Genomic DNA, 24,333 nt, shown 5'->3' with positions numbered 1-24,333 from the left:
TTGATGCTTATCATACCTAGTGCACAGACAACTGGAGATGCTGAGTGGGAGATGGATATATAAGGCTGGAGTTTGGGGACATAACTGGACTATAGATATGAACGTGGCAGTATTCAATGTACAGCTGATATTTAAAAACATCAGACTGGTAAGCTATCACCATGGCATGAGAGGAAACCGCAAATACATGTCCAGGACCGAGTCCTGGAGCCTGCTGTGTTTAGAGACCCAAGACCGGAAGGGCCAGGAAGTAGCAGAAGAACCAGGAGAGACTCTTTGCCCAGAGGCCAAGTGAAGAAAGTTTCAAGGATGAGCGTGACCAACCTGGCCCTCCTGCTGAGGAGTCCAACCAGGTGAGGATGGGAGCTGAGCACCAAGGCTGGCAACGAGGCGAACACTGATGCCCCTAAGAAGAACTGTGTCTGTGGACTAACGGGGGTAGAACGCTGCTCAGTGGGTGCAGCAGAATGGAAGGGGAGGAACTAAAGACGGTGGGGATGGTAGAGCCTTTTGCAACCTCCAACTTGTAAAGTGAAACAGAGGGAGATACAGAATCTGAGAAACAGTTTAATTCTTACCACGACAGATACTACAGCATGCGTGTAAGCTCTTAGTGGTGATCCAACAGAGGAGGAAAATTTGCTGGTGCAAGCCACAGAAGGGACAACCGCTGAGTCAGTGTCCCTGAGTTGGAAGCAATGGGACAAGTACACAGGTGGAGAGTTTAGTCTTGCTTAGAGACTCAGAGTTCATCCTGAGTGACAGAAAGTGTGGAAGCATGTACGTAGACAGATGCAGGTAGGCTGGTAGCTAGAGTGGTAGGGAGGGAGTGTGAGTTCATTTCTCACTTTGCTTCTCATTCCTGCTACTTTACCAACAAAAGAAGCCAGGCCATCAGCTCTGACTAATAGCAGCGGTTTTATGGAGGAGAGGGTGTGAAATAGTCCTTTTAGGAGCAAGAGAATATACAGGGAAGTATAATGGCCTTGTGTTGATTAACGCAGAGTGTTAATTGGTAATGAAGTAGTTGGTGCTTTAATTATTTAAAAAAAGTATTTGAAAGCCAGAGGGGAGATGGACAGAGAGAGAGAGAGAGAGAGAGAGCCAGAGAGTGTTTCGATCTGCATTCTCCTCAAGTGCCCACAATGGCTGAGGCTGAGAAGCCCAGGGCCAGGAACTCAATCTAGGTCTCCCAAGTGGGTAGCAGGAACCCAGTTACTTGAGCCAGGGTCTACACCAGCAGGAAGCCAGAGTAAGGAGCTGAAGCTGGGCATTTAACCCAAGTGCTCTGATGTGGGTCATGGGCACCCTAAATTGGCATCTTAACTGCTAGCCTGCCTGTTCCAGTAATTACTATTTTTAAAAATATCTTATTTATTTAAAAAGCAAGGTGGCAGAGAGAGGGAGAGACAGAAAGATATTCCATCTGATGATTCACTTCCTAAATGGCTGTGACAATAGGGGCTCAGCCAGGCAGAACCTAGGAGCTACGAACACCAACCCGGTCTCTCATGTGGGTTGCAGGGGCCCAAGCAATTGGATTGTATTCTGTTGCTTTCCCAGGCACATCAGCAGGGACCTGGATGGGAAATGGAGCACCTGGGACTTGAACCAACTCTCATAGGGGATACCAGCATTGCAGGTGGCTGTTTAACTCTCTGCACCACAAAATGCTAGGAGTAGTTACTATTTTAAATTTGTAATAAATACTACTGGTGCTGTCATTGTGGTATAGCGTGTTAAGCCACCACCTGCAACGCCTTCATCCCAGGTGAGCCCCAGTTGCTCCACTTCCAATCCAGCTCCCTGCTAATGGACCTGGGAAGGCAGCAAAAGATGGTCCAAGTACTTGGGCCCCTGCACTCATGTGGGAGGTCTGAATGAAGCTCCTGGCTCCTGGCTTCAGCCTGCCTCATCACTGACCATTGTGGTCAATGAACCAACAGATGGAAGATCTCTCTGTCTCTCCTCTCTCTGTAATCCTACTGAGAGATTGGGATTGTTCTAAGCAATTCAGTGTTCAGGCAGAGTTACCTCACATGGTTCCAAAACAATAAAACCCTAAATTGCAACAACAGTGGGTACCATTTAATCTTAGATGAATTTGAGGGTGCTCTGGACATTTTTAATGGTCCAGAGTCATCTTTCTGAATATGCTAGGAATGCCTTGTAGAACCATAACAGGAAGTTTCTGAACTGAAAGATAACAGGATGGAGAAGCTAGAGTTTTTTAAAAAGATTTATTTTATTTATTTGAAAGACAGAGTTACACAGAGAGGTCTTTCATCCGCTGGTTCACTCCCCAGATGGCCGCAATGGCCGGAGCTGTGCCTATCCGAAACCAGGAGCCAGGAGCTTCTTCCGGGTCTCCCATGTGTGTGCAGGGGCCCAAGGACTCGAGCTATCTTCTACTGCTTTCCCAGGCCAAAGCAGAGAGCTGGATCAGAAGAGGAGCAGCTGGGACTAGAACCGGTGCTTATATGGGATGCCAGTGCTTCAGGCCAGGGCTTTAATCTGCTGCGCCACAGCACTGGCACCCTAGAATTTTTTAAAAAAAATATTTATTCATTTATTTGAAAGGCAGAGTTACAGAGAGAGAGAGAGAGAGAGAGAGAGAAAGAGAGGTCTTCCATTCGCTGGTTCACTCCCCAGATGGCTGCAATGGCCAGAGCTGCACCGATCAGGAGCTAGGAGCTTCTTCTGAGTCTCCCACCGCCAGTGCAGGGGCCCAAGGACTACTGCTTTCCCAGGCCATAGCAGAGAGCTGATAGGAAGTGGAGCAGCCAAGACTCAAACCAGTGCCCATATGGGATGCCGGTACTACGCCATCCCTGAGAAACTAGATTTTAAGAGTATTATGTGGAAGCATGAATTAGTGTCTGTAACAGGAAAAACATAAAATATCTTTGCTTGGTTTTCCTCTGCGTCAAAATTCATCCTATATTTGATGTGTTGGGTACTGGGTTGAGTAGAAATGAATAACTAGAAGAAAATGAACTTACGTTGTAACAAAGAAGCAAGTAGGGAGAGAGTAACATGGTAAAAAATCAGATTTTCTCCTTGTCACTGGGAAAGGTTACATAACCTGTGTGTGTGTGTGTGTGTGTGTGTTGAGTAGGCATGAGTAGAGGAGCCAGGAGAGGGCGTGGGCAGACAGTGGGTTGAGATCTAATCTCTGCCTGGCAGTCGATTCCCTCGTTCCTTCTGCTGCCTCTTGTCTACTAGTTTGAAACTCCAGGAACACCAGAGAGGATGCAATTGGGAATGCTGGACCCAGAGAAGGTGCAGTTGGAAACTCGGCTCTTTGTGGGTTTTTCTTTTTATCTCCATCAGCAACACGGAGGCAGGAACGTTTTGCCACCAGTAAGGGGCCTTGAAAGAGCCCTGGGACAATTTCTACTCTTCTACCACTTCTGAAGAGCAGGGAAACCAGCTTTGTAATCTGCTGCCAACGCCCATCTCTTGAGCCTCCTAAGAAGCATTGAAGAAAGCGAATGGATTTGACTGGCACTTGTGTTAAGTATTCTGGGAGTCATAAAACAAGAGGCCCTGATACTGTATTGTGTTGGTGCATACAGATTGGCAGCCACCCTTTAAGGCTTTTAACTAGGTTAAAAGTTAAGCCAGAACAAATGATCAACAACTGATTTATAACATCAGGCTGTGTTACAAAAGATGCTTCCTAAAGCAGCCTCCCAGGGCTGCTGGTGATGTTCCATTGTGTTTCTCTGTACAAACATGATATTAAACACACCAGCCTGCAAATCCAAGGCCCTTCCTTCTTTCCTTTCTTTTTACAGTTATCTTGGCAGGAGTGTGGATGTATTTAGTTTGTGTCTTTGGTTTGAATTAGTGTATTTATTAAATAACAAGGAATCTGTTTTGAGTTAGTGTAGAAACAAATCATGAACAATGGATTCCCTTTGAAATTACTGTAGCATGGTCAATATTTTGTTTTTGTTGTTGTGTCAAGAGGGACTTTAATATAAAACTGTCAATGTAAAAAAAGATCAATATGTAGACAAACAGTGAAACAGACACACTATAAAATGAAACACTTTTTAAAACTGATGTAAAAAGCAGTTATTTTTGGATATTTTTAAAGATTTACTTATTATTTGAAAGGCAGAGTTACAGAAAGAGGGAGAGACAGAGAGAGATATATATTTTCCATCTGCTGGTTTACTCCTCAAATGGCCTCAATGGCTTGGCAGAAGCCAGGAGCCTGGAACTCCTCGCAGGTCTCCCATTTGGGTGCTGGGGATCCAAGCACTTGGGCATCACCTGCTGCCTTCTTAGATGCATTAGTGGGAGCTGGATGGGAAGTGGCACAGCCAGGACCTGAACTGGTGCTCACATGGGATGTCAGCATCACAGCTGGCAGCCTAATCGGCTGTGCCACAATGCTGGCCTCTATTTGGGAACTTTTACAGTTCAAAAGCTATAGAATTTTAGGCCGGTGCCGTGGCTCAATAGGCCAATTCTCCACCTGCGGCGCCGGCACACCGGGTTCTAGTCCTGGTCGGGGCGCCGGATTCTGTCCTGGTTGCCCCTCTTCCAGGTCAGCTCTCTGCTGTGGCTAGGGAGTGCAGTGGAGGATGGCCCAAGTGCTTGGGCCCTGCACCCCATGGGAGACCAGGAGAAGCACCTGGCTCCTGCCTTCGGATCAGCACGATACGCCGGCCACAGCAGCCATTGGAGGGTGAACCAATGGCAAAAAGGAAGACCTTTCTCTCTGTTTCTCTCTCTCTCTCTCTCACTATCCACTCTGCCTGTCAAAAAAAAAAAAATTTTTTTTTGTGACTTTTTCTGGCCGGCGCTGTGGCTCAATAGGCTAATCCTCTGCCTTTCGGCGCTGGCACGCCGGGTTCTAGTCCTGGTCGGGGCACCGGTTCTGTCCCGGTTGCCCCTCTTCCAGGCCAGCTCTCTGCTATGGCCCTGGAGTGCAGTGGAGGATGGCCCAAGTGCTTGGGCCCTGCACCCCATGGGAGGCCAGGAGAAGCACCTGGCTCCTGCCTTCGGATCAGCGTGGTGCGCCGGCCATGGCGGCCATGGGAGGGTGAACCAACGCCTATTTGATGCCTTTCGGAGAAAGTTCAAGTGTCTTAAGATAATGAGCCCAGGCTGGCGCTGTGGCTCACTAGGCTAATCCTCTGCCTGCGGCAGCGGTACTCTGGGTTCTAGTCCCGGTCGGGGCGCCGGATTCTGTCCTGGTTGCCCCTCTTCCAGGCCAGCTCTCTGCTATGGCCCGGGAAGGCAGTGGAGGATGGCCCAAGTCCTTGGGACCTGCACCCCGTGGGAGACCAGGAGAAGCACCTGGCTCCTGGCTTCAGATCAGGGCGGTGCGCCGGCTGTGGCGGCCATTGGGGGTGAACCAACGGCAAAGGAAGACCTTTCTCTCTGTCTCTCTCTCACTGTCCACTCTGCCTGTCAAAAAATAAAATAAAATAAAATAAAATAATGGAAGCTTTTTTACTCATCATTTCTGCTTACATACCCACTTTAGTTGGGCAGTAAGTATATTACACCGCCCCAGAAATGCTTCTACGGTTAGAAACAGGGTGGAAAGATTTCACCTTCACCCTTAACAGCATTCCGGAACAGCTATCAAAGCATCTGAGGATACTAAGTGCTTTTTTAACAAGAAATGCTTGTGCCTCCCCTCCAGACATTGGGCAAAGATGGGGTTGTAGCCGAAGATGGGGAAAAATGGGGTTGTAGCCACTGAATGAAGACATGGTGTGGACCGAAGAGTCAGAAACTCCACGTGCAGCAAAGACGGGCCCAGCATGGCGGCACTCGGGGGCAGTGTGCCGCACTTTCCCCCGTTAGACCCTAACTCCTACTAGGCACCGAGCCTGCGGAGTTGCTGGGTGTGGAGACGCGCACGCCAGTCGGCCAGAGCCCCGACGGACGGGTGCGGGCGTGGACAGACTGACAGCAAGGCTGAAAGCTCGGAGAGGCACGCTGCAAGCCGGGGCGCACTGGCTTCTCACGGCCTCAGAGACCGCCCCCAAATTTGCTTCCTTTGGCGAAACTCGCCAGAAATGACGGCGCCGACCCTCCACACGCGGCCTTCTCCCACAGGTTTCTAGAACTCCGCCCGCGGCCTCCGGCCCTCGCTTTCCCCTCGGCTGGGAAGTCGCGTAGGGGAGGGCGCAGGTTGAACCCTGCACCCACGTTGGCTGCCTCTGCTCCCCGCAGGAGCCCGCAATCCAGGGCTTTGCCGTCGCCACGGCAACCAGGAGCCCCGCGGTCCCCCACCCTCCTCCGACTTCTTCCACTTCCCCCGGCCGCCCGCGCGGAGCGGCCGCCGCTCTCGCGAGACTTGAGCGCGGCGCGGCGCCGCCCCGCGGTGATCTCACTGGAGACTGAGGGGCCGGTGGGGGCTGGAGAGGGAGGGGAAGGGATGGGGCGGGGAGGGGAAGGGCGAGCGCGGCGCCGCCACTGCCGGCAACTTTGTGAGCGAGTTCAGTGCGTGCGTGAGCCAGAGAGCGGAAAGTCAGTGCCCGGGAGGGAGGGTCTCGGGGAGGGCCAGCTGCGGGTCCCAGAGGCCGCCCCCAGCCACCCCGTCCCCTCCTGCCTCTGAGGCGCCCTCCCCATCTCCCCCCCCCCCGCCGGCAGTTACCTGTCCCCTCCCCCACGCGGCGCGCACCCCCCCCCGCCCCCGGGCCTCCGGATCCCCGGACCTCGGCCGCCCCCTCAGCGCGTTCTCCCGGGTGCTGGCGGGCGGCCATGGGGGGCCCCGAGCCGCGGGGGCCCGGGCGCCCAGACAATAGTTGATGCCCGGGGGCTGGGGGGCTCGCCCGCCCCCGGCTCGCCAGCCCGCAGCCCGCGTCCCCCTCGGAGCCGGCCTCGGGGGTCGTGCCGGTTCCGCCCCCGCCTGCCCCGGGCCCCCTCCGCTCGGCGCGGGGCGCCCGCCGTCCTCTGCAGACGCGGCGGCGAGGGAGCGCGCACCGACCGTCTACGCGGTTTCTCTTTCTCCCCAGGGAGAGCGCGCGGCGGACGCGCCCCGGACGCGCGGCGGCCCCAGGAGGCCGGGCGGAGCGGTAAGTGGGCCCCCCCGGGCGCCCGGGGTTCCGGGCCCGGGAGTGGGGTTCTGGGCTGCGGGCCGCGTCCTGCGCCGCGTGTGGTCGGGGCCGGCTCCGGGGGCCGGCGCGAGGCACGGGGGGAGGCCGCGTAAAGTTGGATTTCCGATTCGGCGGCGGCGTCCTGATAGCGCGCAGCCCGGCGGGGGCGAGTCCGGGCTCCCCCGCGCCCGGCGCGCGCGCAGCACGCACCTCGGAATCCGAATCTGCACAACTACCGGTGCAGGCGGCTGTGCGGGAGGCCCGGAGACCCGCGCCGCCGTGTGGGTCGGCTGCGCCCACCCTGCCGCTTGCGCGACCCTTGCCCTAGGGTCACCTGGGTGAGCGCTTTGCAGGTTGTGCTGGCGGGGACAGGCCGGGCGGGTTGATCGTGGGAGAGGGAGCGGTTCGGCGGGGTGCCCGGGGGTGGTTAATTTCGCTGTCGGGGAGTGAGATCCCGGGGATGCTGTAACCTGCTCTCCCGGGAGCCAGTGAACCGTGAGGGGGCTGGGGAGGCGTGAGGGTGCTGCAGAAAGAACTTTTCCTCCCTCGCTCCATCTGTTTCCAACTCGTCGCCTGACCTTAAAGGAAAATCGCGAGGCTCTTAAATCGCTCCTCGGCGTTTGCAGACGCGTCGGGCAGGTTGAAATTTCATCGGGGTTCGCCGCGTGGAGAGGAGAGGGGCATGGGGAGTAGCTCGCTCTCCGGGAAGGCGGTGCGGAGCGGGATGGCCGGCTGCTCCACGGCTGCCCGACCGCGTTTGCCTGTCGGAGATTTTACTTTTCTCGACCGTCGGTTTCTGGAGGCAGCACTCGCCGACACGGATACTACCTGCCAGGGGATTCTGTTTGTAAAGTGGAGCCAGTGATGCGGCGCGCATTTCGGAGCGAAGGTGTTGGCTTTCCGCAGGTCTATCTGGATGGACCGGGGTTGGCGGTTCCTCTATAAAGCAAGCCTTTTATGTTGAAACTCTGACTCAGGCGCTTCAAAGCCATTGTTTTTGTACTGGTACTCTGTGGGAGCTGAAGTGTCAACTTTCTCCTGTGTGCTCACACGGAATAGGCTTCCAAGGCGCTGAATTTTTGGGAAAAGTACAAGATTAAGCCCTACAGGATGGCTCCCCGCAGTCGGTTTAGTAACTATTAATTTTCTATGTAATCCTGGATTTAACGACTTGGCTTTTTCCCTTTTTCATTTTTTGAAAGCTGCAATTAAGGTACCTTTACCCGGATGAAAAGAAGCTGATTGGATAATATGGAACAGTGGCAGTAGCAGTAGTCTGAGTTAAAAGGTTTAAGGAAAGCAGTTCACGGTCACCTATGTGTCCAGCTATTAGATGACATCCCAGTTATTAGCTGAGAGTATTAATATGGAAGCATTTTTCCTCATGGAATAAATTATTTATACTAAGGCATTAGCAATTAAGTATGCATTTAAAAATGACTTGGGTGATGGTTTGCACATTGTTTAGGGCAGAATATGAGATTTGGGGTGAGATGAATGCTTTTATGTCCCTGACAACTTATTTCCTTAATCTCGTTAATGCTTAAGTAAAGGACTCTTGAAATTGACCATCATTAGGTTTCTGCAGTTGACTGAGAGAACAAGTTTGGCCAGTGGCTCAAGACTGTCAGTAGGTGCTGCTGTTGCTAGCATCTCTGTGGTTCCTGGTGTTGCTCTTTGAGTTTGAAATGACCCCTCTGGTTCCGTGAACGTTTTAGATGTGAAGTATGGGGCAGCAGGTAGTCGCGATTTCATTGTGGGGAGACTCAAGCTCTTGGGGATAGGTTCAGAGCACCTCACTGCAATTACATGGTGAGATTCATTTAACTCTTTTTGACCCCCATCCGTTCACTGGTGTTTTCTGGGCTTCGTATTTACTTTGGATTACTTGTGTAAAGTCGATATCATCCCCCTACCGTGATTATTGTTTTTTTTTTTTTTTTGAAAAACAATTTTTTTTTTTTTTGACAGGCAGAGTTAGTGAGAGAGAGAGACAGAGAGAAAGGTCTTTTTTTGTTGGTTCACCCCCCAAATGGCTGCTACGGCTGGCCTGCTGCACCGATCCAAAGCCAGGAGCCAGGTGCTTCTCCTGGTCTCCCATGCGGGTGCAGGGCCCAAGGACTTGGGCCATCCTCCACTGCCTTCCCGGGCCACAGCAGAGAGCCATGGCGCCCTAGAAAAACAATTTTTGAAACAGTTTCTGTTAACTTTATTGAGGTCAGACATTGGAGGATTGCCTGTGATTGACAGTTTTATAGGCTTTGGGGGATCTTGAGTTGAGATGTGCATAACATGCATTCTTCTATCTGAAGTTGAGGTTTTAATTTTTAAATAAAGTCTTTTTTAAAAAATTGTTTATTTGAAAAGCAGAGTTAGAGAGAGTGGGAGAGACAGAGAGATCTTTGATCACTGGCTCATTCCCCAAATGGTCGTAATGGCCAGGCTGAAGCCAGGAGCCAGGAGTTTGATCCCAGTGTGCCACGTGGGTGGCAGGGGCCCAAGCACTTGGGCCATCTTCTGCTGCTCTCCCAGGTCATTGGCACGGAGCTGGATCTGAAGTGGAGCAGCCAGGAGTTGGCCTAGTGCCTGGTGTTGCAGGTGGTAGCTTAACCCCCTATGTCACAATGCTGGCCCCTAAATAAAGTCTTTAAAAAATGCCTTTGAGCCTGAAACAGGAGCGTGAAGAGAGCTGAAAAGGTGAATACAGAACTCTGATTCTGTCCAACTCACTGGAGAGTTTGTGATGATTAATAATACGATTGTATGCCTCTTCTCAGTCCTGAGGCTGCTGTTACCGTGTCTGTTGGTCAGTGTCAGCACACTAATGAAGCGTGAGTATCTTGAAGGTTTTCAGGTGACATCTCAGGTTGGAGTCTTTTGCTTCACTGACCAGATTGGCCTTGGAGGAAAACGGGTTCATCCCTGGAATAGAGAGCTTGGGGCTCTGATGGACCATGCGGCTCTCCTCCCTTTGTGTCACATCACCAAATAAATCCACAAAATGTTTATTCCACAACATTGCTGCATTCCTAACCTTTTGAGGTTTATGGTGAGGTAAACAGTATTGAGTACCCCTTTTTGGGGGGTGCAGTGTTGGTTGCCGTGACTCCAGTCATGAGCAAGAGTACTGTTGGCCCCTAAAATTAGGGTATCCAGTAGGGCTGGGTGCAGTGACTTTTCCTGGTTTGTTCTTATACTTTGATGCTACCATAAAAGTTTTACATAGTAGGCAATTATTTTTAAATTTTAACATACTTTAAAAGCTGAAATAGTGTAGCCCAGGGGCCTGTGTTGTGCATAGTGGTAAAGCTCTTGCCTGTGATTCTGGCATTCCATATGGCGCAGGTTTGAATCTCAGCTGCTCCATTTCTGATCCAGCTCCCTGCTGATGTCTGGTGAGGGGGCAGTTGAGGATGTCCCAGGTAGTTGAGCCCCTGTACCCTTGTGGGAGATGTGGAAGAAACTCTTGGCTCCTGGTTTCTGCCTGTTCCAGCCCTGACTATTGGGGAGTGAACCAGTGGGTAGAAGATCCCCCTCACTCTGTACTCTACCTTTTAAATAAATAAAATAAATCTTTTTTTAAAAAAAGAAATAGTATAGCCCAGTATTGATTCCTAAAGATCTGGGTTTCAGATACCTGTTCTGCTCTTTTGCAGCTGTGGAGAACTTGAAAAATGCTTGAACCTCTTTCTGAACGTCAGTGTCTTTTTCTGCAGAGTTGACCCGAAACCTGCTTCCCAGCTTTGCACCCAGGGTGAATGAGAATGCTTGTATGAAAGTACCTTGTAAACTAGAAAGTTTTTTTTTTTTGAAAGACTTTATTTATTTTTTTTGAGAGTTAGTGAGAGGGAGAGACAGAGAGAGAGGTCTTCCATCCGCTGGTTCACTCCCCAGGTGGCCACAAATCTGAAGCCAGGAGCCAGGAGCTTCTTCCGGGTCTCCCATGCGGGTGCAGGGACCCAAGGACTTGGGTCATCTTCTACTGCTCTCCCAGGCCACAGCAGATAGCTGGATTGAAAAGGAGCAGCTGGTACTAGAACCTGCGCCTATATGGGATGCCGGTGCTGCAGGCGGAGGATTAACTTACTGTGCCATGGCGCCGGCACCGACTAGAAAGTCTTTTCTGCAGTTGCGTTCTCTTTTTGATGAACAGGTTCATGGTTGTGGGCGCTAGAAGAGATTTGCAGTGTACTCAGCCGGCCCATCCTTCCCACTTGATAGATGAGGGGACTGAGGCCGGAAAGTGGCTTTTTGGAGGCTACAGAACTAGTTAATGATCAGACAGATTGGGAGCAGCTCTCTGCATTCCTGTGCTTGCTGTTTTCTTCCTTAGTTTGTTATGTTAAACTGTGCTGCTTCTCCCCCCTCACTAACATATTCAGTGCTTATAGAGTGAGTAGAATGAGGAGCAGTGTGGCTTCAGAAAACAAATCTATAGGAAGGTTGAAAAGTTCTGAGATAGCATTGATGTAGTGTTCCCTTACTACGTTTTGGAGTTACTTAAGTTTCAGAGTTCTAGAAAAAGAACTTGAGTTAATTAAGTTTCTACATGGTAGAGCCTGGAGCACCCCCCTCACCCCGCCTTTTTTAAATTCAACTCAGAGCATAAAACACTTACGTGTTCTTTAAAAAGGCACTCAGTTTACCTTTCTCTGGAATTCATTGAATAATTTAATTTATTAATAAATCTAATAAAAACTTTAATAAGTTCTCTACTTCCCTCCTTAAATTCATTTCCATTTGCAAGAGAAAGTAGTAAATCTTCCTTGTTTTTGGAGCAGTGGCAACCTGTAGACTTTCCCCATCAGCTGCCTCTAAGGGTTACAGGTGAGTCGGGCAGGTGGACAGAGACAGGAGCTTCCTGTTGGCTGAGGGCTGAGGTAGCCACCTTCCTTCTGGAGTGGTGTGAGCCAGGGGAGGAGCAGCACACCGCAGGTGGGGTGGGGTGGGGTGGGGTGACGGCCCTGTGTGAGGGGCCCCCTCCAGGGAGGGCCGAGCATTCCCTGTTCATCAGCTCTCACACTGGTGTTTTGCTCTTTGTGCAGAGCTTTGTGAAATACCAGTGTTCCTCTGAGATTGACAGTCCAGCCTTCGATCCACTGTACTTCCGCCTCCTGTTTCAGTACGGGAAGTAAATTGGCCTCCTTGAATTTTTGCTTTTCGTTTTTTTCCATGTCTAACTCCATAAAACCAAAACCAAGTACAAAACCCACACACTTAATAATGGTTCTCTGCTTTTCAAAAATTATATAAGTTAATTATGCTTAGATGATAGCTCATTCTCTCGGAGGGCCTTTGATGCGCTCTGGAGTGAGTCACAGAAGCATGGGAAAGATTCCTGTGGCTCGGGCTCTCCTGAACACAGCTGATTTGAGTGAGGGACGAGGGACGCTCTGAGGTGGTGTGATTTGGTCTGTGATCGCGAGGGTCAGGAATACCACCAGGGCGGATCTTTTGAGCGTTGAGGAAGCCTCACCAGTCCACATGCATTTTCTCCTTTTATTTGGGCCTGGAGTGGGTAAGATAACCGTAGTTGCAAAGAGAACAGGAGTATTTTCTTAAGGGTGTAGTGTGCTGACACCAACATGACCCAGAGGGCGGCCAGGCTTTGCTCAGCTGGACTTGGGGTGTCTGTGGGGGGTGCCCACAGTCACACCCACAGGGCTGCCTGGGCTCTGCAGGTCTAGGGTGAGAATTTTTTCAGCCTGTAGATTTGTAATTTGTTACTTACCACATTTCACTGGATTCTCCCTCTAATTAGGATTGTAGTATGCTTCACTTGTTGTAGAACCTGCAATTATATAATGTTACATTTTCCCTTTTCTGGCCCTGCAGGAGGATGTTGGGAGGGAGGGTTGCTGGTTTGCAGAGTCGCAGGGGTCACTCAGGCAGCTGGAGTAGACTGGGCATCCAGCCCTGGCTGCCTTGGTTTCTTTTCCGACCTCCCTTTGCCCACCTAGGGCAGGTCTAGGTTAAATGAATTTTACAGACACAGAAGCTAATTTTGGTTATTCCTATTGTGTCTTGCTACTTCTCCCATGAAGCTTTTTACTGGAGCTGTGAACAGGCACAGTCATGGATTGTTTTTGTGGTTAAGGGTCTTGTTTACTTTCTTAATCAGTACCCGGCTCTGAAGACAGCTATTGAGAGAGAAAAAGCAAGGGGCTGTGTGCTGAGTGGTCCTGGAGTCAGGACTTGGCTGAGGTCGGTGTCTCTCTCTTTGGCTCCTGCAGTACCTCTCCAGTTCTGTTTTCTTCACCTGATAGATTGTTTGTCTGGATAGGAATTCGAGTTTGTTAAGTTGTGAGCTCCTTGCATTCCTTTCGTAGTCCCTAGTTCCCAGAATTGACTGTTTTTGGAAGTTTCTTTTTGGTTCTTGATGGTGTCAGAAAATCAGCTGGTGACTGAACTGCAGTGTCCGTGTCAAGAAGGGAGAATTTGCTCATGAGGAGGTGTCTCTTATAAGTTAACAGAGTGTTCTGAAATTTTCCCCAAATGTGGCTACTTTTATTGCTTACTTCCCCCGTGTACCTAGAGATAAAGAAAGTCAGTCCCTTCTCAGGCTCTGGTGGGGAGGGTTGTTGGATTGTGGCTTGACTCAACCACACTGCTAGTCTTTTTTAAAAAGTTTTTTAAAGTTTTATTTTTAAATTACTTTTTTTTTTTTTTTTAAGATTCAGTATACTTTGTAGATACAATTCTAAGAACACACTGCTTGTCTTTAGAAGACTTTTCAAAAACACATGTTCTTACCCATGAAGTGCGGGTTACTGTGGAGCTGACTTAAATCCGCTCTTTTGTCTAATACTTCTGGCTGCTCCACCAGAGACCTCAGAAGGGTCTGTCCCTGTGCTTTGCTGGAGTCCAACTTCTTAGTACTTAGTAATTGATGTGTAGGGAGAGTGCTGTGTGGAGGGTGGGGTTTGATGCCAAGCTGAGCAAGTGCTGCTGGGAAACCTGTCGGGAAGCCTGAATGTGGTTCCTAACCACCATGTCTCTTGCAGTTTGAGAAATACCTGTGACTCTTCAAAGAGACTCAGTGTGATTTTATTTTTTTTTAATTAGAATCTTAGTGCTGATCCTTTGTAATAGGAGACAAGGTAAGATAATTGCACAACAAAATAATGTTCCAGTGGTAAATGATAGGTTATGGAGAGCTGTGGGATTCACAGAAAAGGCTTGTGTAAGGTTCCAGAACCTCAGCCTAATAGTCACGTTTGGTAGGATTATTCCAAGGCCATTTTCAAGGTAGTGTGTTAGAATAGTAGTTTCCAGTGGTTTGGGTCAGATGTGGTTTTGGGGTGTACTTGAGAATTGGAGTGCACTCTAGGGATCTTCTCTGGTGGTGCCTGCTAGACAGGGAGGAAGATGGGTGGTTTAAATAAGTTTGGTAGGGGCTGGCATTGTGGTGTAGTGGGTAAAGCTGCCACCTACAGTGTGGGTACCCCATATGGGCACTGGTTCATGTCCCGGCTGCTCCACTTCCCATCCAGCTCTCTGCTATGGCCTGGGAAAGCAGTAAAGGATTGCCCAGGTCCTTGGGCCTCTGCACCCACGTCAGAGATCCAGAAGAAGCTCCTGGCTCCTTGCTTCGGATTGGCACAGTTCTGGCCGTTTCGGCCAATTGGGGGTGAATCAGTGGATGGAAGATCTCTGTCTGTCTCTCTCTCTCTCTCTCTCTCTGCGCCTCTGCCTCTCCTCTCTCTGTGTAACTCTGATTTTCAAATAAATAAAAAAAAATCTTAGAAAAAAGAAATTTGATAGGTGGTTCCATTAATGTTTCTCCTCCACTGTGTTTTCAGCATAGTGGCTTTTATATTGTTTTTAGATTTGTGTTTTACAATAAGATTTGTCAGTAGTGTGCCTTGAATAGAAGTGCCCCTTGAGCGGGGAATTGTGGAAACTTCATTTTGGCAGGGTAAGAAAGAGAGTCTCCCGCTCCCGCAGAGCCCTGCTGATTGGAAGATGCCTGGAAATGACGGCCAACAGCGGCAAGGGGTGACTGCTTTGGTTGCTGCAATGGCCGTAGCATGTGTCTATTCAGTTTGGTCGTTAAATGTTAGCCCCCACCCCTTACTGTGGTAAGAGCAACCATTTTTAAGTGAATAGTTCAGCAGTGTTAAGAATATTCATGCTGTTGTGAAATAAATCTACAGAATTTTTCATCTTTCAAATCTGAATCCCTCATGTGAGTGGCCTCATGGTATCTGAATTTTTTTTTTTTGACAGGCGGAGTGGACAGTGAGAGAGAGAGACAGAGAGAAAGGTCTTCCTTTTTGCCATTGGTTCACCCCCCAATGGCCACCACGGCCGGCGCACCGCACTGATGCGAAGCCAGGAGCCAGGTGCTTATCCTGGTCTCCCATGGGGTGCAGGGCCCAAGCACTTGGGCCATCCTCCACTGCCCTCCCGGGCCACAGTAGAGAGCTGGCCTGGAAGAGGAGCAATCGGGACAGAATCCGGCGCCCCGACCGAGACTAGAACCCAGTGTGCCGGCACCGCAAGGTGGAGGATTAGCCTATTGAGCCACGGTGCCGGCCGGTATCTGTCTTTTTGTGACTTAGCTATTCCACTTAGCTCAGTTGCTTCCAGGGTCATCCATAGTGTAGCATGTGTCAGAGCATCCTTTTTAAGGCTGAATAGTATTTCAGTTGTTTATCCATTCATCTCTGGGTGGGTGCTTGGGTTGCTTGCACCTTTTGGCTCCTGTGTTGTTGCTGTGAACAAAATCTAGCTTTCGTTTCTTTTGGATATATACCCAGTAGTGGGATGACTGGATCATACATACACTTGAAATAGTTTTAGTTTTTTGAGGAGTCCTCATACTGCTTTCCACAGTGGTAGTACCAATTTATAATACTGCTAATAGTTCACAAGGGTTCCAACCTCTCCACATTCTTACCAACACTTGTTTTCTGTTAAGTGACCATCCTAAAATGCATGAGGTAATATCTCACCGTGATTTTATTTCCATTTGTCTGATGATTAGTGAGATTGAGCATCTTTTTGTAAAGTTTTTGGCCACTTGTATACTACATTAGAAATGTCTGTATAAGTCTGTGGCCTGTTTTTATTTTCTTTTAATATTTACTTATTTGAAAGGCAGAGTGATGGAGAAGCAGAGAGAGAGAGAGAGAGAGAGAGAGAGAGAAAGAGAGAGAGAGAGGAGAGATCTTTGATTTGCCGGTTTATTCCCTAAAGTCCTGTGCCAGCTGGAACATGCAGGTCTCCCACCATGGGTGGCAAGGACCCGAGTACTTGGGCCATCATCTGCTGCCTCTTATGTACGTAAGCAGGAGGCTGGATCCATAATGAAGCTGCAACTCCATACCAGACCCTCCAGTATGGGATCCCAAGTATCGTCTTAACCCACTGTGGCACAACACCCATCTTGCCCATTTTTAAATTGAGTTATTTGATTCTGTTGCTTGTTTTTATTTTTTGGGAGTTCTTTATATATTGTAGGTAGTAAAGATTTATCATATCTATGATTTACATATATTTCTCCCCTTCCATAAGTTGCCTTTTTACCCTGTTGATTGTGCACAGATGTACTCTCACTTGTGTTCTTCCTTTTGTTGCTTGTGTTTTGGTTTCATCTCTAAGGAATTATTGTCACGTACAGTGTCATGAAGATTTTCCTTACGTTTTCTTCTAAGTGTTGTACACTTTTAGATCTTATGTTTAGGCTTTTATTCCATTTTTGGTTAGGAATCCAACTTTATTCTCTTGTGTTGATAACCCATTTTTCTAACACCATTTGTTGAGGAGAGTTCTTTCCTTGTTGTGGGTCTTGGCACCCTTGTTGAAGATGACTTGACCATATATTCATGAACTTATTCTGGACTGTGTTCTTTTCCATTGAACTATTTGTTTTTTTTTTTAATTTTTTTTTTTTTTATTTGACAGAGTTATAGACAGTGAGAGACAGACAGAGAGAAAGGTCTTCCTTCCATTGGGTCACTCCCCAAATGGCCGCCATGGCCGGTGCTGTGCCGATCTGAAGCCAGGAGCCAGGTGCTTCCTCCTGGTCTCCCATGTGGGTGCAGGGGCCCAAGCACTTGGGCCGTCTTCCATTGCCCTTCCGGGGCAACAGCAGAGAGCTGGACTGGAAGAGGAGCAACTGGGACTAGAACCTGGTGCCTCCGCAGGCGGAGGATTAACCAAGTGAGCCATGGCGCTGGCTCCCTCCGTTGAACTATTTGTTATTTATGTCAGTACTATACTATTTTGATTACTGTACCTTTGTGATTTTTTTTTTTTATTTTTTTATTTTTGACAGGCAGAGTGGACAGTGAGAGAGAGAGACAGAGAGAAAGGTCTTCCTTTGCCGTTGGTTCACCCTCTAATGGCCGCCGCGGTAGCGCGCTGCGGCCAGCGCACCGCGCTGTTCCGATGGCAGGAGCCAGGTGCTTATCCTGGTCTCCCATGGGGTGCAGAGCCCAAACACTTGGGCCATCCTCCACTGCACTCCCTGGCCACAGCAGAGAGCTGGCCTGGAAGAGGGGCAACCGGGACAGGATCGGTGCCCCGACCGGGACTAGAACCCGGTGTGCCGGCGCCGCAAGGCAGAGGATTAGCCTGTTGAGCCACGGCGAAGTGATTTTTTTTTTTAAGATGTCTTTATTTATTTGAAAGAGAGAGCTAGAGTGCTTCCATCCCCTAGTTCGCTCCCCAGATGGCTGCAGTAGCTGGAGCTGGGCCGACCCAAAGCTAGGAGCCAGGAGCTTTCTCTGGGTCTCCCACATGGGTGCAGGGGCCTAAGCCCTTGGGCCATCTTCTTCTGCTTTCCCAGGAACATTAGTGGGGAGCTGGATTGGAAATGGAGCAGCTGGGACTTGAATTGGCACCCGCAGTAGGATGCTGTAGGTGGTGGCTTTACCTGCTGTACCATAGTGCTGGTCCCCTGAATTAGGTTTTGAAGTTAGGAAGTAAATGGTGACATTTACTTTTAAAATGTGCTGTTCTAGATGTTGATTAGCAGAGAAGTAACAAAACACTTCTAAGAATGTTTCTTTTTTTTTTTTTTAAGAAGACTAGATTTCCTTTGGAATGAGTTCAGGAGTGGGTGTCCAGTGTAGTGGTTATGTTGCTGGCTGAGACTGTTCTGTATTGGAGTGCCTGGGTTTGATACTGTAGCTCTCAATTCCAGTTTTCTGCTAATGCACACTGTGGGAGGCAGCAGCTGATGGTGACTCAAGTTATTGGTCACTGCCACCCACGTGGGAGACTTGGATTCAGCCCCATGGCTGTTGTGGACATTTGAGAAGTGAATGGGAGAAGTAGATGGGAGTAGTCTCTCTCTGTCACTTAAATGGCAAAATATATGGGAAGCTGGCACCTGGCAATATGGTGCTCAGCATTTCCTGACTGCAGAATGCTGTCAGCGGATACTGAGTCCAGAAGCTTTGGAAAACTCTAAAGGCTGTGGACCTTAAATTTATCTTGAAGGTTGGATGTATATCTTAGTGGGTATTAGTGCCCAGCACCATCTGTGTCAGTTGTAGCTCAGTGAGAAGGAAAGTTCTTAATAATACGATTTCCAGAAGGACCAGTAGTCGTAAGATCTGTCCCTTGTGATATTTTTCCCCTCAACAGAGTACTGCCTTCCCTATTCCTCCTATCTGGTTGTTTCTGATCGCCCATATCTGCCCTTTGAATAGGAGTGGGCCAGATGTGTAGGTAGACTAGTTAGCCATAGCACCCGTTTATTTTCTGGATGCATAAAGAACAGAAAATTAGTCTGTTTAGGATGAATCAAAGGAGAGAAGTTGGAGCAAATTAAATTGCCTCTGTAGTAAGTAATTTGGGTTATACAAGGTATATTTTTTCACTTTCTTCATAAAACCAGGGGGAATATTTTGGTTGGAATATTGGTGAAAAGAGCATTTGGTGAAATTTTCCTTGGAGGAAAAATGTGGAATGCTTACATATAGTAGGCCTATCAAAGATTTGTTTAATGGTGACCAAATGAATTTGTGTCCACCTGGGTAATTTACTCACTTAGACCATCTTCCTTAAATTCTGCTGTATTCTAGGAGTTAGTGGCCCTTTGTGGAATATGTGATTCCTGCTGTCATGGAGCTGTTATTTAAACAAAATTTTTATATGTTTGTTTATTTTCATCTACTTGAAAGAGAGAGGTAGATAGATCAGTTGACTGATTGATCGATCTGTTTTAACTGCTGGTTTACTTCCCAAATACCTGCAACAGCCAAGACTGGACCAGGCCAAAGCCAGAAGCCCAGAACTCCGTCCTGGTCTGTCATGGGTGTTAAGGACCCAAGCACTTGAGCCATCTGCTGCTGCCTCCCAGGAAGCTGGGTTGGAAGCAGAAGTAGCTGTGACTTGAAGTAGCACTCTGAGATGGGATGCAGGCCTCCCAAGCAGTGTCTTAGCCTGCTGTGCCACAGTGTGCCATGATACTTTTTTAGCGATCGATACGGTCCGATCCGTTTCAATGTTCTTTCCCCTTACCCATTTGAATCTTTCTTTTATTCAGAGGCCATTTGTTTAACTTCTGATGCAAAGACTTGCAGTTGTTTATTATGAAAATAGCCCTATAGTAAATATATATATATTTTGTATTGAGGAAGAAGGAAGCACAGTTCTGCTTTTTGATTTTAAAGGAGATATATCTTGGTAACATTTATTGTGCCAAGTACTTTTTCTAAGTAAGGGAACTAAAGGAAACTGCTTTAATGTATTTTTTTTTTTTTGACAGGCAGAGTGGACAGTGAGAGAGAGAGACAGAGAGAAAGGTCTTCCTAATTTACCGTTGGTTCACCCTCCAATGGCTGCTGTGGCCAGCGCACCGCACTGATCCGAAGCAGGGAGCCAGGTGCCTCTCCTGGTCTCCCATGCGGGAGCAGGGCCCAAGGACTTGGGCCATCCTCCACTGCACTCCCGGGCCACAGCAGAGAGCTGGACAGGAAGAGGAGCGACCAGGACAGAATCTGGTGCCCCGACCGGGACTAGAACCCGGGGTGCTGGGTTAGGGTTTTCCTGAAGACCCACACATAAGAGAATTTAAAAACCTATTTCTGACTAGTCCTGTATTTTGCTATTTATTTGAAAGGCAGAGCAAAAGAGAGGGGGAGAGGGAGAGGGGAGAGAGAGAAAAGGAGAGACTGACAGAGATCTTTCATCTGCTGGTTTGTTCTCCACATAGCCACAATAGCCAGGGCTGGGCCAGCCTGAAATCAGCAGCCAGGAACTCCATTCTGGTCTCTCATATAGGTGGCAGGGACCCATGTATTTGAGCCATCATCTGCTGCCTTCCCCAGGTGCATTGGCAGGAAGCTGGATTGGAAGCAAAGCAGCTAGGACTCCAGCTGGCACTCTCATAAGGGATGCCCGCAAGTGGTGGTTTAACCCACTATGCCACAATGCCAGCCCCCCGTGTTTGTTATTAATTGTCAGAACTTGGAAGAGTTCATTCATTCATTAAGTCATTCAATAAGTCTTCTATGTTCATCTATTATATGCTAAGTAATTTCTTTGTAAATGGGAGAAAGTTGAAGTTTGAATTAAATTTCCTTTTAGAGCTACAGTTAAAGGTGTGAACTTACTAGTATTATGATTAGTGAGATTTAGGCCTTTCTGTAGATAATAGAAGTTTGTCACAATAATTTAAAAAAACCAAAAAACAAAATAGAAATAAATAAAAAAAACCAAAAAAATAAAAATAAAATAAAAAAACAAAAAAAGAAATTAAAAAAAAGAAAGAAGTTTGTGTTTTTCTTCGAAATGTTTTTCAAAGAACTGAAGAAAGAAATTTAGAGGTTTAGAGGGTTTTTTTTTTTTTTTAGATTTCATTTATTTATTTAAGAGGTATAGTTACAGTGAGAGGATGAGGCCGAGAGAAAGGGCTTCCTTCCATTGGTTCGCTCCCCAGATAGCTGCAACGGCCAGAGCTGCGCTGATCCAAAGCCAGGAGCCAGGTGCTTCCTCCCGGTCTCCCACATGGGTGCAGGGGCCCAAGCACTTGGGCCCTCTTTTGCTTTCCCAGGCTATAGCAGAGAGCTGGATTGGAAGAGGGGCGGCCGGGACTAGAACTGGCGCCCACATGAGATGCTGATGCTGCAGGCAGAGGATTAACCTACTGCGCCATAGAATTTTGTTTTTAACTAATTTTAGTGAGAAAATTCTGTAATAGTGGATAATTTTAGCAATAGTTTCATTCTGATATAAAAACAAACATTGGTGTCAGCATTATAGCATATCGGGTAAAACACCTGTGATGTGATACATTGTGTATTGGTCACTCTACTTCTGATCCCCTCTCTGCAAATGGCATGGGAAAGCAACAGAAGATAGCCCAAGTGTTTGGGCTCCTGCTACTCATGTGAGAGACCTGGAAGAAGCTCCTGGCTTGGCCGCTGTGGCCATTTGGGAAGTGAATCTGTAGATGGAAGATCTATTTCTCTATCTGCCTTTCAAATAAATAAATAAATCTTAAGAAGTCATCAGACTGGTGTTGTGGCATGGCAGGTGAAGCCTTCGCCTGTGATACCAGCAGTCCATGTAGGCATTGATTCGAGTCCTGCCTGCTCCACTTCAGATCTAGCTCTCTGCTATGGCCTGGGAAAGCAGTAGAAGATGGCCCAAGTCTTTGGGCCCCTGCACCCATGTGGGAGACCTGGCTCTGGCTTTGGCCTGGCCCAGCCCTGGCCGTTGCGGCCATCTGGAGAGAGAACCAACAAATGGAAGATGGGTCTGTTGCTCTGTGTCTTTCTTTCTGACTCTGACTCTTGGAAAAATAAATCTTTAAAAAAGGATCATTGAGGCTGGTGTTGTGGCACAGTGGGTTAATGCCCTGGTCTGAAGTGCCAGCATCTCATATGGGCACTGGTTTGAGACCTGGCTGTTCCACTTCCAATCCAGCTCTCTGCTATGGCCTGGGAAAGCAGTACAAGATGGCCCAAGTCCCTGGGCCCCTGCACCCACATGGGAGACCTGGAGGAAGCTTATGGCTCCTGGCTTCGGATTGGCAGAGCTCCGGCTGGCCATTGTGGCCAATTGGGAAGTGACGCATCGGATGGAAGACCTCTCTGCCTTTCCTTCTCTGTGTAACTCTGACTTTCAAATAAATAAATAAATCTTAAAAAAAAAAAAAGGTCATTTACACTCAATCCTGAGGATCTTTCTTTGTAAATTTTGTAGTAGACAATCCTGAATCTAATCTTCCAGGTGTTGCTGCTAACATACTGTAAACTTTATTCCTGTTTCCCATGGTTGGTGTAATACTAGTGTGGGAGGTTTAGGAATACTTTGCACCTCTTCTTGGTGCTTGGTTCTGAGCCTTTCAGAGCCTGGACCATTTCGGCTGGTGGTAGTCTTGCGGTCTGGCTCCATCATGTCACTGAATGCAGCGGAGTCGCACTGAACCTCAGACCCAGCGCTGTGATAAGCTGGCGGTGCTCTGGCTGCCAGATAGCTGTAACATTCAGAGCTCCTGGTTTGAGATTTCATGGCTGTATAGAATGGTACTTCCATTTGAATTTGTTGTTAGAAATTCAAACTAGTATTGATTATGCATTGAGCAATTCAGTTATGCAGAGTAAAATTTAAGGATTTCCTCAATAAGGATTATTTTCTGTTGCAAATGTCGACTCATTGTTACCAAAGAACACTGGATGATTTTGTTCTGGTCCTGGCTCTGCTGTGTGCTACCTGTATGACTTGGGTTGTTTTTCCTCTTGTTTGCTGATCAACAGTGTCCACGGAACACTTCCTAGATGGCAGATAACTGTTTTCTTCCTGGGTATAGCAGTGGACAGTTCTGAAATAGGAAGCCACCTGAAGATTATGTAAAAAGGGTTTCTGACTGACTCTGTGGCATAGTGAGTAAAACGGGAAAGGCACAGAGGTTCAACGGAGCCATTAGAGATTTCCAGCATTCTAGTGGTCATCTAGGTGAGATTTGGTAGCAGGAGTGGAGGTGATAAGTGGTGGGATTCTGGATGTGTTTTAGGTGGGGCTAACAAGAGTCTCTGATGGTCCTGTGGAGTGCGATGGAGTATAGTCAAGGACCACACCAAGATTTTAGGACAGAGCAAATGGAATGGGGAGGTGGCATTTATTGAAATGGAGATGACTGGAGGAGCAGGTTTGGGTGGGGAATCAGGAGGTGATTTTGTACAGGTTGGCTTTGAGATGCAAGTTGACATGCAAGTGAAGAAGTCAAGGAGGCAGTTCAGCAGGTTTTCTCATCTTCGGTTTTCTCATCTGTGAAGTGGGGAAGGTGTCTGCCCTTCTCAGAATTCTTGAGATCAAATGAGGGGAAAATATCTTTAAAGGTATAGAGACTGATGTTTGGCCTGGTTAAGATGACTGATACCTAGATGTTTGAGTCTTACATCTGAGGACCTGGATTCAAGTCCTGGCACTGGCCCCTGATACCAACTTCCTGCTCATGAATACCTTTGGCAGTGTTGATGGTGGGGAGGGAGGGAGCCTTGCCATCCAGGTAGAAGACCTGGATTGAGTTCCTGGTTTTGGACTGGTCCAACCTTTGTTGTTGGAGACATTTGGTAAGAAACCAGTAGATGAGAGCTCTGTGTCTGTTTCTGTCTGTCTCTGCCTCTCAAATAATTTAAAAACAAAGGCGCTGTCCTGTAGTGATAGCATTATTTCTGGAAAGTGCACGGCTTTTTCCACCCCAACCATTTAATGCATGGGTCATAACGCTAGAACATGTTGTGGAAAGTTAGCATTTGCCCTCCAAAGGCTGGTTTATTTCCCGGTAGGTGGGAAAGATTTCTGATTGGCCCATTCTGTGATTCCTGGGCAACTTCTGGGAGAGCTTGGTGTTTAGTTTATGTCAGAGGGCTTCATTGTGTGTGGAGCCACAGGAGCTGCTGCATGGAGAATGCTACCAGCCTTGCCCCTTAATCAACCAAGCTCCAGGCCAGAGTAATTTTATGTAGGTGGGAGAGTATTTTAGTAGGAGAAAAGACTCTGTTCTCACATTCTTTATTATTTAAGGCTTTCTGTAACTTGGATTAGTTAATAGCTATGGTATAATAGGTCATATTTAATAGGGAGAACATACTGTATGTTCCTTTGTTTTCTTAAATTTATTTGAAAGATGGAGAGACAGAGAGGCCTTGTATCTGCTGGTTCACTCCCCAAATGGCTGCAGTGGCCTGGGCTGGGCCAGACTCAAGTCAGGAACCAGGAGCTTCTTCTGGGTCTCCCACATGGGTGCAGGGACTCAAGGACCTGGGCCATCCTCTGCTGCTTTCCCAGTCACATTAAC

The 24,333-nt window shown here is 48.2% G+C and overlaps 1 protein-coding gene across 7 annotated transcripts in view; it reads left to right on the top strand.

The window, feature by feature from the left end:
- Window positions 1-6,474: 6,474 nt before the first annotated feature.
- SIPA1L1 (signal induced proliferation associated 1 like 1) overlaps window positions 6,475-24,333 on the top strand; it is a 443,533-nt gene continuing 425,674 nt past the window's right edge. For 5 of the 7 annotated variants that reach the window (XM_062181449.1, XM_062181446.1, XM_062181448.1 and 2 more), the window contains exons 1-2: window positions 6,476-6,501; window positions 6,990-7,049. The gene's annotated coding sequence lies outside the window, so the exon portion shown is untranslated. Of the gene's footprint in view, window positions 6,502-6,978; window positions 7,050-24,333 lie in introns of those variants that run through there. The other 2 variants (XM_062181452.1, XM_062181447.1) reach the window with 2 other exon arrangements.

Source organism: Lepus europaeus, chromosome 22 (genome assembly GCF_033115175.1).
Source record: "Lepus europaeus isolate LE1 chromosome 22, mLepTim1.pri, whole genome shotgun sequence".
In the NCBI taxonomy this organism is placed as follows: Eukaryota; Metazoa; Chordata; class Mammalia; order Lagomorpha; family Leporidae; genus Lepus; species Lepus europaeus.
The sequence above is the reverse complement of the archived record's forward strand: the minus strand, read 5'-3'. Positions and strand labels throughout refer to the sequence as shown.